The sequence below is a fragment of the Salmo trutta genome, chromosome 18 (genome assembly GCF_901001165.1).
Source record: "Salmo trutta chromosome 18, fSalTru1.1, whole genome shotgun sequence".
In the NCBI taxonomy this organism is placed as follows: Eukaryota; Metazoa; Chordata; class Actinopteri; order Salmoniformes; family Salmonidae; genus Salmo; species Salmo trutta.
In genome coordinates this window covers 18,961,134-18,975,779 of record NC_042974.1, presented here as the reverse complement: position 1 = coordinate 18,975,779, position 14,646 = coordinate 18,961,134, and the positions used below count along the sequence as shown (strand labels likewise).

At 43.2% G+C, this 14,646-nt stretch overlaps 1 protein-coding gene across 1 annotated transcript in view; it reads left to right on the top strand.

Annotated features, from left to right (window-relative positions):
- The window catches only part of LOC115153654 (testis-expressed protein 2-like), a 61,444-nt gene that overhangs the window by 20,461 nt on the left and 26,337 nt on the right, over positions 1–14,646 (top strand). The window lies entirely within an intron of this gene.

Sequence of the window (14,646 nt, the reverse complement as noted above, 5' to 3'; positions counted from 1 at the left end):
TCTGACTAACTGACATGCTTTTCACTCTGATAACCTGACAGGTGTTTCACTCTGACTAACTGACAGTGTTTCACTCTCTGACTAACTGACAGGTGTTTTGTTTTACTCTGACTAACTGACAGGCTTTTCACTCTGACTAACTGACAGGCTTTTCACTCTGACTAACTGACAGATGTTTTACTGTGACTAACTGACAGGTGTTTTCACTCTGACTAACTGACAGGCTTTTCACTCTGACTAACTGTCAGGTGTTTTACTCTGACTAACTGACAGGTCTTTCACTCTTGACTAACTGACAGGCGTTTCACTCTCTGACTAACTGACAGGTGTTTCACTCTCTGACTAACTGACAGGTGTTTCACTCTCTGACTAACTGACAGGTGTTTTACTCTGACTAACTGACAGGCATTTCACTCTGACTATCTGACAGGCGTTTCACTCTGACTAACTGACAGGTGTTTCCCTCTCTGACTAAGTGACAGGTGTTTCACTCTCTGACTAACTGACAGGTGTTTCACTCTGACTAACTGACAGGTGTTTCACTCTGACTAACTGACAGGTGTTTCACTCTCTGACTAACTGATAGGTGTTTCACTCTCTGACTAACTGACAGGTGTTTTACTCAGACTAACTGACAGGTTTTTCACTCTGACTAACTGACAGGTGTTTTACTCTGACTAACTGACAGGTGTTTCACTCTCTGACTAACTGACAGGCGTTTTACTCTGACTAACTGACAGGTGTTTTACTCTGACTAACTGACAGGTGTTTCACTCTGACTAACTGACAGGCGTTTCACTCTGACTAACTGACATGCTTTTCACTCTGAATAACTGACAGGTGTTTCACTCTGACTAACTGACAGGTGTTTCACTCTCTGACTAACTGACAGGTGTTTTACTCTGACTAACTGACAGGCTTTTCACTCTGACTAACTGACAGGCTTTTCACTCTGACTAACTGACAGGTGTTTTACTCTGACTAACTGACAGGTGTTTCACTCTGACTAACTGACAGGCTTTTCACTCTGACTAACTGACAGGTGTTTTACTCTGACTAACTGACAGGTGTTTCACTCTGACTAACTGACAGGTGTTTCACTCTCTGACTAACTGACAGGTGTTTCACTCTCTGACAAACTGACAGGTGTTTCACTCTCTGACTAACTGACAGGTGTTTTACTCTGACTAACTGACAGGCATTTCACTCTGACTATCTGACAGGCGTTTCACTCTGACTAACTGACAGGTGTTTCCCTCTCTGACTAAGTGACAGGTGTTTCACTCTCTGACTAACTGACAGGTGTTTCACTCTGACTAACTGACAGGTGTTTTGCTCTGACTAACTGACAGCTGTTTCACTCTGACTAACTGACAGGTGTTTTACTCTGACTAACTGACAGGCTTTTCACTCTGACTAACTGACAGGTGTTTTACTCTGACTATTTGACAGGTGTTTTACTCTGACTAACTGACAGGTGTTTTACTCTGACTAACTGACAGGCTTTTCACTCTGACTAACTGACAGGTGTTTTACTCTGACTAACTGACAGGTTTTTCACTCTGACTAACTGACAAGCGTTTAACTCTCTGACTAACTGACAGGTGTTTCACTCTCTGACAAACTGACAGGCGTTTTACTCTGACTAACTGACAGGTGTTTTACTCTGACTAACTGACAGGTGTTTCACTCTGACTAACTGACAGGCGTTTCACTCTGACTAACTGACAGGCTTTTCACTCTGAATAACTGACAGGTGTTTCACTCTGACTAACTGACAGGTGTTTCACTCTCTGACTAACTGACAGGTGTTTTACTCTGACTAACTGACAGGTGTTTCACTCTGACTAACTGACAGGCTTTTCACTCTGACTAACTGTCAGGTGTTTTACTCTGACTAACTGACAGGTGTTTCACTCTTGACTAACTGACAGGGGTTTCACTCTGACTAATTGACAGGCGTTTCACTCTGACTAACTGAGGTGTTTTACTCTGACTAAGTGACAGGTGTTTTACTCTGACTAACTGACAGGCGTTTCACTCTCTGACTAACTGACAGGTGTTTCACTCTGACTAACTGACAGGTATTTCACTCTGACTATCTGACAGGTGTTTCACTCTGACTAACTGACAGGTGTTTCACTCTCTGACTAACTGATAGGTGTTTCTCTGACTAGCTGACAGGATTTTCACTCTGACTAACTGACAGGTGTTTTACTCTGACTAACTGACAGGTGTTTCACTCTGACTAACTGACAGGTGTTTTACTCTGACTAACTGACAGGCTTTTCACTCTGACTAACTGACAGGTGTTTTACTCTGACTAACTGACAGGTTTTTCACTCTGACTAACTGACAAGCGTTTAACTCTCTGACTAACTGACAGGTGTTTCACTCTCTGACGAACTGACAGGCGTTTTACTCTGACTAACTGACAGGTGTTTTACTCTGACTAACTGACAGGTGTTTCACTCTGACTAACTGACAGGCGTTTCACTCTGACTAACTGACAGGCTTTTCACTCTGAATAACTGACAGGTGTTTCACTCTGACTAACTGACAGGTGTTTCACTCTCTGACTAACTGACAGGTGTTTTACTCTGACTAACTGACAGGTGTTTCACTCTGACTAACTGACAGGCTTTTCACTCTGACTAACTGTCAGGTGTTTTACTCTGACTAACTGACAGGTGTTTCACTCTTGACTAACTGACAGGCGTTTCACTCTCTGACTAACTGACAGGTGTTTCACTCTCTGACTAACTGACAGGTGTTTCACTCTCTGACTAACTGACAGGTGTTTTACTCTGACTAACTGACAGGCATTTCACTCTGACTATCTGACAGGCGTTTCACTCTGACTAACTGACAGGTGTTTCCCTCTCTGACTAAGTGACAGGTGTTTCACTCTCTGACTAACTGACAGGTGTTTCACTCTGACTAACTGACAGGTGTTTCACTCTGACTAACTGACAGGTGTTTCACTCTCTGACTAACTGATAGGTGTTTCACTCTCTGACTAACTGACAGGTGTTTTACTCAGACTAACTGACAGGTTTTTCACTCTGACTAACTGACAAGCGTTTAACTCTCTGACTAACTGACAGGTGTTTCACTCTCTGACTAACTGACAGGCGTTTTACTCTGACTAACTGACAGGTGTTTTACTCTGACTAACTGACAGGTGTTTCACTCTGACTAACTGACAGGTGTTTCACTCTGACTAACTGACATGCTTTTCACTCTGAATAACTGACAGGTGTTTCACTCTGACTAACTGACAGGTGTTTCACTCTCTGACTAACTGACAGGTGTTTTACTCTGACTAACTGACAGGCTTTTCACTCTGACTAACTGACAGGCTTTTCACTCTGACTAACTGACAGGTGTTTTACTCTGACTAACTGACAGGTGTTTCACTCTGACTAACTGACAGGCTTTTCACTCTGACTAACTGACAGGTGTTTTACTCTGACTAACTGACAGGTGTTTCACTCTGACTAACTGACAGGCGTTTCACTCTCTGACTAACTGACAGGTGTTTCACTCTCTGACAAACTGACAGGTGTTTCACTCTCTGACTAACTGACAGGTGTTTTACTCTGACTAACTGACAGGCATTTCACTCTGACTATCTGACAGGCGTTTCACTCTGACTAACTGACAGGTGTTTCCCTCTCTGACTAAGTGACAGGTGTTTCACTCTCTGACTAACTGACAGGTGTTTCACTCTGACTAACTGACAGGTGTTTTACTCTGACTAACTGACAGCTGTTTCACTCTGACTAACTGACAGGTGTTTTACTCTGACTAACTGACAGGCTTTTCACTCTGACTAACTGACAGGTGTTTTACTCTGACTAACTGACAGGTGTTTTACTCTGACTAACTGACAGGTGTTTCACTCTGACTAACTGACAGGTGTTTTACTCTGACTAACTGACAGGCTTTTCACTCTAACTGACAGGTGTTTTACTCTGACTAACTGACAGGTTTTTCACTCTGACTAACTGACAAGCGTTTAACTCTCTGACTAACTGACAGGTGTTTCACTCTCTGACGAACTGACAGGCGTTTTACTCTGACTAACTGACAGGTGTTTTACTCTGACTAACTGACAGGTGTTTCACTCTGACTAACTGACAGGCGTTTCACTCTGACTAACTGACAGGCTTTTCACTCTGAATAACTGACAGGTGTTTCACTCTGACTAACTGACAGGTGTTTCACTCTCTGACTAACTGACAGGTGTTTTACTCTGACTAACTGACAGGTGTTTCACTCTGACTAACTGACAGGCTTTTCACTCTGACTAACTGTCAGGTGTTTTACTCTGACTAACTGACAGGTGTTTCACTCTTGACTAACTGACAGGCGTTTCACTCTCTGACTAACTGACAGGTGTTTCACTCTCTGACTAACTGACAGGTGTTTCACTCTCTGACTAACTGACAGGTGTTTTACTCTGACTAACTGACAGGCATTTCACTCTGACTATCTGACAGGCGTTTCACTCTGACTAACTGACAGGTGTTTCCCTCTCTGACTAAGTGACAGGTGTTTCACTCTCTGACTAACTGACAGGTGTTTCACTCTGACTAACTGACAGGTGTTTCACTCTGACTAACTGACAGGTGTTTCACTCTCTGACTAACTGATAGGTGTTTCACTCTCTGACTAACTGACAGGTGTTTTACTCAGACTAACTGACAGGTTTTTCACTCTGACTAACTGACAAGCGTTTAACTCTCTGACTAACTGACAGGTGTTTCACTCTCTGACTAACTGACAGGCGTTTTACTCTGACTAACTGACAGGTGTTTTACTCTGACTAACTGACAGGTGTTTCACTCTGACTAACTGACAGGCGTTTCACTCTGACTAACTGACATGCTTTTCACTCTGAATAACTGACAAGTGTTTCACTCTGACTAACTGACAGGTGTTTCACTCTCTGACTAACTGACAGGTGTTTTACTCTGACTAACTGACAGGCTTTTCACTCTGACTAACTGACAGGCTTTTCACTCTGACTAACTGACAGGTGTTTTACTCTGACTAACTGACAGGTGTTTCACTCTGACTAACTGACAGGCTTTTCACTCTGACTAACTGACAGGTGTTTTACTCTGACTAACTGACAGGTGTTTCACTCTGACTAACTGACAGGCGTTTCACTTTCTGACTAACTGACAGGTGTTTCACTCTCTGACAAACTGACAGGTGTTTCACTCTCTGACTAACTGACAGGTGTTTTACTCTGACTAACTGACAGGCATTTCACTCTGACTATCTGACAGGCGTTTCACTCTGACTAACTGACAGGTGTTTCCCTCTCTGACTAAGTGACAGGTGTTTCACTCTCTGACTAACTGACAGGTGTTTCACTCTGACTAACTGACAGGTGTTTTACTCTGACTAACTGACAGCTGTTTCACTCTGACTAACTGACAGGTGTTTTACTCTGACTAACTGACAGGCTTTTCACTCTGACTAACTGACAGGTGTTTTACTCTGACTAACTGACAGGTGTTTTACTCTGACTAACTGACAGGTGTTTCACTCTGACTAACTGACAGGCTTTTCACTCTGACTAACTGACAGGTGTTTTACTCTGACTAACTGACAGGTGTTTCACTCTGACTAACTGACAGGCGTTTCACTCTGACTAACTGACAGGTGTTTCACTCTGACTAACTGACAGGCTTTTCACTCTGACTAACTGACAGGTGTTTCACTCTGACTAACTGACAGGTGTTTCACTCTCTGACTAACTGACAGGTGTTTCACTCTGACTAACTGACAGGGGTTTCACTCTGACTAACTGACAGCTATTTCACTCTGACTAACTGACAGGTGTTTTACTCTGACTAACTGACAGGCTTTTCACTCTGACTAACTGACATGTGTTTTACTCTGACTAACTGACAGGTGTTTCACTCTGACTAACTGACAGGTGTTTCACTCTGACTAACTGACAGGTGTTTTACTCTGACTAACTGACAGGTGTTTCACTCTGACTAACTGACAGGCTTTTCACTCTGACTAACTGACAGGTGTTTTACTCTGACTAACTGACAGGTGTTTCACTCTGACTAACTGACAGGCGTTTCACTCTCTGACTAACTGACAGGTGTTTCACTCTCTGACTAACTGACAGGTGTTTCACTCTCTGACTAACTGACAGGTGTTTTACTCTGACTAACTGACAGGCATTTCACTCTGACTATCTGACAGGCGTTTCACTCTGACTAACTGACAGGTGTTTCCCTCTCTGACTAAGTGACAGGTGTTTCACTCTCTGACTAACTGACAGGTGTTTCACTCTGACTAACTGACAGGTGTTTTACTCTGACTAACTGACAGGTGTTTCACTCTGACTAACTGACAGGTGTTTTACTCTGACTAACTGACAGGCTTTTCACTCTGACTAACTGACAGGTGTTTTACTCTGACTAACTGACAGGTGTTTCACTCTGACTAACTGACAGGCGTTTCACTCTCTGACTAACTGACAGGTGTTTCACTCTCTGACTAACTGACAGGTGTTTCACTCTCTGACTAACTGACAGGTGTTTTACTCTGACTAACTGACAGGTGTTTCACTCTGACTAACTGACAGGCGTTTCACTCTGACTAACTGACAGGTGTTTCACTCTTACTAACTGACAGGCTTTTCACTCTGACTAACTGACAGATGTTTCCCTCTCTGACTAAGTGACAGGTGTTTCACTCTCTGACTAACTGACAGGTGTTTCACTCTGACTAACTGACAGGTGTTTCACTCTGACTAACTGACAGGTGTTTCACTCTGACTAACTGACATGTGTTTCACTCTCTGACTAACTGATATGTGTTTCACTCTCTGACTAACTGACAGGTGTTTTACTCAGACTAACTGACAGGTGTTTTACTCTGACTAACTGACAGGTGTTTCACTCTCTGACTAACTGACTTGTGTTTCACTCTGACTAACTGACAGGTGTTTTACTCAGACTAACTGACAGGCGTTTTACTCTGACTAACTGACAGGCGTTTCACTCTGACTAACTGACAGGTGTTTTACTCTGACTAACTGACAGGTGTTTCACTCTGACTAACTGACAGGCGTTTCACTCTGACTAACTGACAGGTGTTTCACTCTGACTAACTGACAGGCTTTTCACTCTGACTAACTGACAGGTGTTTCACTCTCTGACTAACTGACAGGCGTTTCACTCTGACTATCTGACAGGTGTTTCACTCTGACTAACTGACAGGTGTTTCACTCTCTGACTAACTGACAGGTGTTTCTCTGACTAGCTGACAGGCATTTCACTCTGACTAACTGACAGGTGTTTCACTCTCTGACTAACTGACAGGTGTTTTACTCTGACTAACTGACAGGTGTTTCACTCTGACTAACTGACAGGCTTTTCACTCTGACTAACTGACAGGTGTTTTACTCTGACTAACTGACAGGTGTTTCACTCTGACTAACTGACAGGCTTTTCACTCTGACTAACTGACAGGTGTTTTACTCTGACTAACTGACAGGTGTTTTACTCTGACTAACTGACAGGCGTTTCACTCTCTGACTAACTGACAGGTGTTTCACTCTGACTAACTGACAGGTGTTTCACTCTGACTAACTGACAGGCGTTTCACTCTGACTAACTGACAGGTGTTTCACTCTTACTAACTGACAGGCTTTTCACTCTGACTAACTGACAGATGTTTCACTCTGACTAACTGACAGGTGTTTCACTCTCTGACTAACTGACAGTTGTTTCACTCTCTGACTAAATGACAAGTGTTTCACTCTGACTAATTGACAGGCGTTTCACTCTGACTAACTGAGTGGTTTTACTCTGACTAACTGACAGGTGTTTCACTCTGACTAACTGACAGGCGTTTCACTCTCTGACTAACTGACAGGTGTTTCACTCTGACTAACTGACAGGTGTTTTACTCTGACTAACTGACAGGTGTTTCGCTCTGGCTAACTGACAGGTGTTTCACTCTGACTAACTGACAGGTGTTTCACTCTGACTATCTGACAGGTGTTTCACTCTCTGACTAACTGATAGGTGTTTTACTCTGACTAACTGACAGGTGTTTCACTCTGACTAACTGACAGGCGTTTCACTCTCTGACTAACTGACAGGCGTTTTACTCTGACTAACTGACAGGTGTTTTACTCTGACTAACTGACAAGTGTTTCACTCTGACTAACTGACAGGCGTTTCACTCTGACTAACTGACAGGTGTTTCACTCTGACTAACTGACAGGCTTTTCACTCTGACTAACTGACAGGTGTTTCACTCTGACTAACTGACAGGTGTTTCACTCTCTGACTAACTGACAGGTGTTTCACTCTGACTAACTGACAGGGGTTTCACTCTGACTAATTGACAGGCGTTTCACTCTGACTAACTGAGGTGTTTTACTCTGACTAACTGACAGGTGTTTTACTCTGACTAACTGACAGGCTTTTCACTCTCTGACTAACTGACAGGTGTTTCACTCTGACTAACTGACAGGTATTTCACTCTGACTAACTGACAGGTGTTTTACTCTGACTAACTGACAGGCTTTTCACTCTGACTAACTGACAGGTGTTTTACTCTGACTAACTGACAGGTGTTTTACTCTGACTAACTGACAGGTGTTTCACTCTGACTAACTGACAGGTGTTTCACTCTGACTATCTGACAGGTGTTTCACTCTGACTAACTGACAGGTGTTTCACTCTCTGACTAACTGATAGGTGTTTCTCTGACTAGCTGACAGGATTTTCACTCTGACTAACTGACAGGTGTTTTACTCTGACTGACTGACAGGTGTTTCACTCTGACTAACTGACAGGCATTTCACTCTCTGACTAACTGACAGGTGTTTCACTCTCTGACTAACTGACAGGTGTTTCACTCTCTGACTATCTGACAGGTGTTTTACTCTGACTAACTGACAGGCATTTCACTCTGACTATCTGACAGGCGTTTCACTCTGACTAACTGACAGGTGTTTCCCTCTCAGACTAAGTGACAGGTGTTTCACTCTCTGACTAACTGACAGGTGTTTCACTCTCTGACTAACTGACAGGTGTTTCACTCTGACTAACTGACAGGTGTTTTACTCTGACTAACTGACAGCTGTTTCACTCTGACTAACTGACAGGTGTTTTACTCTGACTAACTGACAGGCTTTTCACTCTGACTAACTGACAGGTGTTTTACTCTGACTAACTGACAGGTGTTTTACTCTGACTAACTGACAGGTGTTTCACTCTAACTAACTGACAGGCTTTTCACTCTGACTAACTGACAGGTGTTTTACTCTGACTAACTGACAGGTGTTTCACTCTGACTAACTGACAGGCGTTTCACTCTGACTAACTGACAGGTGTTTCACTCTGACTAACTGACAGGCTTTTCACTCTGACTAACTGACAGGTGTTTCACTCTGACTAACTGACAGGTGTTTCACTCTCTGACTAACTGACAGGTGTTTCACTCTGACTAACTGACAGGGGTTTCACTCTGACTAACTGACAGCTGTTTCACTCTGACTAACTGACAGGTGTTTTACTCTGACTAACTGACAGGATTTTCACTCTGACTAACTGACAGGTGTTTTACTCTGACTAACTGACAGGTGTTTCACTCTGACTAACTGACAGGCTTTTCACTCTGACTAACTGACAGGTGTTTTACTCTGACTAACTGACAGGTGTTTCACTCTGACTAACTGACAGGCTTTTCACTCTGACTAACTGACAGGTGTTTCACTCTGACTAACTGACAGGTGTTTCACTCTCTGACTAACTGACAGGTGTTTCACTCTGACTAACTGACAGGGGTTTCACTCTGACTAATTGACAGGCGTTTCACTCTGACTAACTGAGGTGTTTTACTCTGACTAACTGACAGGTGTTTTACTCTGACTAACTGACAGGCGTTTCACTCTCTGACTAACTGACAGGTGTTTCACTCTGACTAACTGACAGGTATTTCACTCTGACTATCTGACAGGTGTTTCACTCTGACTAACTGACAGGTGTTTCACTCTCTGACTAACTGATAGGTGTTTCTCTGACTAGCTGACAGGATTTTCACTCTGACTAACTGACAGGTGTTTTACTCTGACTAACTGACAGGTGTTTCACTCTGACTAACTGACAGGTGTTTTACTCTGACTAACTGACAGGTTTTTCACTCTGACTAACTGACAAGCGTTTAACTCTCTGACTAACTGACAGGTGTTTCACTCTCTGACAAACTGACAGGCGTTTTACTCTGACTAACTGACAGGTGTTTTACTCTGACTAACTGACAGGTGTTTCACTCTGACTAACTGACAGGCGTTTCACTCTGACTAACTGACAGGCTTTTCACTCTGAATAACTGACAGGTGTTTCACTCTGACTAACTGACAGGTGTTTCACTCTCTGACTAACTGACAGGTGTTTTACTCTGACTAACTGACAGGCTTTTCACTCTGACTAACTGACAGGCTTTTCACTCTGACTAACAGACAGGTGTTTTACTCTTACTAACTGACAGGTGTTTCACTCTGACTAACTGACAGGCTTTTCACTCTGACTAACTGTCAGGTGTTTTACTCTGACTAACTGACAGGTGTTTCACTCTTGACTAACTGACAGGCGTTTCACTCTCTGACTAACTGACAGGTGTTTCACTCTCTGACTAACTGACAGGTGTTTCACTCTCTGACTAACTGACAGGTGTTTTACTCTGACTAACTGACAGGCATTTCACTCTGACTATCTGACAGGCGTTTCACTCTGACTAACTGACAGGTGTTTCCCTCTCTGACTAAGTGACAGGTGTTTCACTCTCTGACTAACTGACAGGTGTTTCACTCTGACTAACTGACAGGTGTTTCACTCTGACTAACTGACAGGTGTTTCACTCTCTGACTAACTGATAGGTGTTTCACTCTCTGACTAACTGACAGGTGTTTTACTCAGACTAACTGACAGGTTTTTCACTCTGACTAACTGACAAGCGTTTAACTCTCTGACTAACTGACAGGTTTTTCACTCTCTGACTAACTGACAGGCGTTTTACTCTGACTAACCGACAGGTGTTTTACTCTGACTAACTGACAGGTGTTTCACTCTGACTAACTGACATGCTTTTCACTCTGAATAACTGACAGGTGTTTCACTCTGACTAACTGACAGGTGTTTCACTCTCTGACTAACTGACAGGTGTTTTACTCTGACTAACTGACAGGCTTTTCACTCTGACTAACTGACAGGCTTTTCACTCTGACTAACTGACAGGTGTTTTACTCTGACTAACTGACAGGTGTTTCACTCTGACTAACTGACAGGCTTTTCACTCTGACTAACTGACAGGTGTTTTACTCTGACTAACTGACAGGTGTTTCACTCTGACTAACTGACAGGCGTTTCACTCTCTGACTAACTGACAGGTGTTTCACTCTCTGACTAACTGACAGGTGTTTCACTCTCTGACTAACTGACAGGTGTTTTACTCTGACTAACTGACAGGCATTTCACTCTGACTAACTGACAGGTGTTTCCCTCTCTGACTAAGTGACAGGTGTTTCACTCTCTGACTAACTGACAGGTGTTTCACTCTGACTAACTGACAGGTGTTTCACTCTGACTAACTGACAGGTGTTTCACTCTCTGACTAACTGATAGGTGTTTCACTCTCTGACTAACTGACAGGTGTTTTACTCAGACTAACTGACAGGTGTTTTACTCTGACTAACTGACAGGTGTTTCACTCTCTGACTAACTGACTTGTGTTTCACTCTGACTAACTGACAGGTGTTTTACTCAGACTAACTGACAGGCGTTTTACTCTGACTAACTGACAGGCGTTTCACTCTGACTAACTGACAGGTGTTTTACTCTGACTAACTGACAGGTGTTTCACTCTGACTAACTGACAGGCGTTTCACTCTGACTAACTGACAGGTGTTTCACTCTGACTAACTGACAGGCTTTTCACTCTGACTAACTGACAGGTGTTTCACTCTCTGACTAACTGACAGGCGTTTCACTCTGACTATCTGACAGGTGTTTCACTCTGACTAACTGACAGGTGTTTCACTCTCTGACTAACTGACAGGTGTTTCTCTGACTAGCTGACAGGCATTTCACTCTGACTAACTGACAGGTGTTTCACTCTCTGACTAACTGACAGGTGTTTTACTCTGACTAACTGACAGGTGTTTCACTCTGACTAACTGACAGGCTTTTCACTCTGACTAACTGACAGGTGTTTTACTCTGACTAACTGACAGGTGTTTCACTCTGACTAACTGACAGGCTTTTCACTCTGACTAACTGACAGGTGTTTTACTCTGACTAACTGACAGTTGTTTTACTCTGACTAACTGACAGGCGTTTCACTCTCTGACTAACTGACAGGTGTTTCACTCTGACTAACTGACAGGTGTTTCACTCTGACTAACTGACAGGCGTTTCACTCTGACTAACTGACAGATGTTTCACTCTGACTAACTGACAGGTGTTTCACTCTCTGACTAACTGACAGTTGTTTCACTCTCTGACTAAATGACAAGTGTTTCACTCTGACTAATTGACAGGCGTTTCACTCTGACTAACTGAGGTGTTTTACTCTGACTAACTGACAGGTGTTTCACTCTGACTAACTGACAGGCGTTTCACTCTCTGACTAACTGACAGGTGTTTCACTCTGACTAACTGACAGGTGTTTTACTCTGACTAACTGACAGGTGTTTCGCTCTGGCTAACTGACAGGTGTTTCACTCTGACTAACTGACAGGTGTTTCACTCTGACTATCTGACAGGTGTTTCACTCTCTGACTAACTGATAGGTGTTTTACTCTGACTAACTGACAGGTGTTTCACTCTGACTAACTGACAGGCGTTTCACTCTCTGACTAACTGACAGGTGTTTCACTCTCTGACTAACTGACAGGCGTTTTACTCTGACTAACTGACAGGTGTTTTACTCTGACTAACTGACAGGTGTTTCACTCTGACTAACTGACAGGCGTTTCACTCTGACTAACTGACAGGTGTTTCACTCTGACTAACTGACAGGCTTTTCACTCTGACTAACTGACAGGTGTTTCACTCTGACTAACTGACAGGTGTTTCACTCTCTGACTAACTGACAGGTGTTTCACTCTGACTAACTGACAGGGGTTTCACTCTGACTAATTGACAGGCGTTTCACTCTGACTAACTGAGGTGTTTTACTCTGACTAACTGACAGGTGTTTTACTCTGACTAACTGACAGGCTTTTCACTCTCTGACTAACTGACAGGTGTTTCACTCTGACTAACTGACAGGTATTTCACTCTGACTAACTGACAGGTGTTTTACTCTGACTAACTGACAGGCTTTTCACTCTGACTAACTGACAGGTGTTTTACTCTGACTAACTGACAGGTGTTTTACTCTGACTAACTGACAGGTGTTTCACTCTGACTAACTGACAGGTGTTTCACTCTGACTATCTGACAGGTGTTTCACTCTGACTAACTGACAGGTGTTTCACTCTCTGACTAACTGATAGGTGTTTCTCTGACTAGCTGACAGGATTTTCACTCTGACTAACTGACAGGTGTTTTACTCTGACTGACTGACAGGTGTTTCACTCTGACTAACTGACAGGTGTTTCACTCTCTGACTAACTGACAGGTGTTTCACTCTCTGACTAACTGACAGGTGTTTCACTCTCTGACTATCTGACAGGTGTTTTACTCTGACTAACTGACAGGCATTTCACTCTGACTATCTGACAGGCGTTTCACTCTGACTAACTGACAGGTGTTTCCCTCTCTGACTAAGTGACAGGTGTTTCACTCTCTGACTAACTGACAGGTGTTTCACTCTCTGACTAACTGACAGGTGTTTCACTCTGACTAACTGACAGGTGTTTCACTCTGACTAACTGACAGGTGTTTCACTCTCTGACTAACTGATAGGTGTTTCACTCTCTGACTAACTGACAGGTGTTTTACTCAGACTAACTGACAGGTGTTTTACTCTGACTAACTGACAGGTGTTTCACTCTCTGACTAACTGACAGGTGTTTCACTCTGACTAACTGACAGGTGTTTTACTCAGACTAACTGACAGGCGTTTTACTCTGACTAACTGACAGGCGTTTCACTCTGACTAACTGACAGGTGTTTTACTCTGACTAACTGACAGGTGTTTCACTCTGACTAACTGACAGGCGTTTCACTCTGACTATCTGACAGGCGTTTCACTCTGACTAACTGACAGGTGTTTCCCTCTCTGACTAAGTGACAGGTGTTTCACTCTCTGACTAACTGACAGGCGTTTCACTCTGACTAACTGACAGGTGTTTCACTCTGACTAACTGACAGGCGTTTCACTCTGACTAACTGACATGTGTTTCACTCTGACTAAATGACAAGTGTTTCACTCTGACTAGCTGACAGGTGTTTCACTCTCTGACTAACTGACAGTTGTTTCACTCTCTGACTAACTGACAGGCGTTTCACTCTGATTAGCTGACAGGTGTTTTGAAGGACAAGCTACTATTTTAGGACAATATATTATCAATAGATGAAATAGCTCGTTGCACAACAGCTAGTGTTAGTCATTGAAGCATGCTCTTAGTGTATTCCCATGTGTCAT